The sequence below is a fragment of the Triticum aestivum genome, chromosome 1A (assembly GCF_018294505.1).
Source record: "Triticum aestivum cultivar Chinese Spring chromosome 1A, IWGSC CS RefSeq v2.1, whole genome shotgun sequence".
Lineage (NCBI taxonomy): Eukaryota > Viridiplantae > Streptophyta > Magnoliopsida > Poales > Poaceae > Triticum > Triticum aestivum.
In genome coordinates, this window is record NC_057794.1 from 533914864 (window position 1) to 533915695 (window position 832).

Sequence of the window (832 nt, forward strand, 5' to 3'; positions counted from 1 at the left end):
TGCACTAACTTTGTTAGAGCGACAACTCCTAAACAGCCAGTTCGAAAATATGATCATATGTGGTTAGAGGGGCAGTTAAAATAAATGTTGATGCCTCCTTTTGTGCTGAAAATTTATCTGGAGCTACAGGTGCTGTTGCTCGCGATGACAGAGGTGATTTTATTGCAGCAGCTAATTGGTTCATACCACATGTTAGTAATGTTGATGCAGCCGAAATAATTGCAGCTCGAAATGGAATGATTCTCGCAGAAAGGATTGGGTGTAATTCACTGATTATTGAATCTGATAGTACGGTTGCAGTGGAAGCCTTTAATCAATAAGAAACATACTTTGGTCCTGAGGCGGCTATCATCAGGGAGTGTAAGTAAATGGAGTTGGAATTTGCAAAGACTTCCTTTGTGCATTGTTTTCGTGAAGCGAATGAGGTAGCAGATAGCCTAGTTAGAAATTCTCTTACCATTAGATCTTTGGGATTTTGGGATAGTTCTATCCCGGACTTTATTTCTCCTCTTTTTGTAAATGACTTGTCTATTATGTGAGGAATAAAGTCTATTCGCTGTCAAAAAAAAAAGACCAGCCGCAGGCGTTGGAATCTCCAACGGAATTTCGCGCCGGATTTTTCACTCGGCGGGACGCAAGCCGTGGGCCGAATGAAAACCCTCCCGACCCGTCTGCGGCCCGGGAGCAGCCCACAAGGCAGCGCCCGAAGCGGATCCAGGCCGCCCGCTAGCCTTTACACGCGCCGCGGAGTGTCTTGCCCTCGCATCAACCCCTCACCGGCGGCGGCTCCTCTCCCCCCTCCACCGTCTCGCCGCCTCCGCGCCCCCGGGAT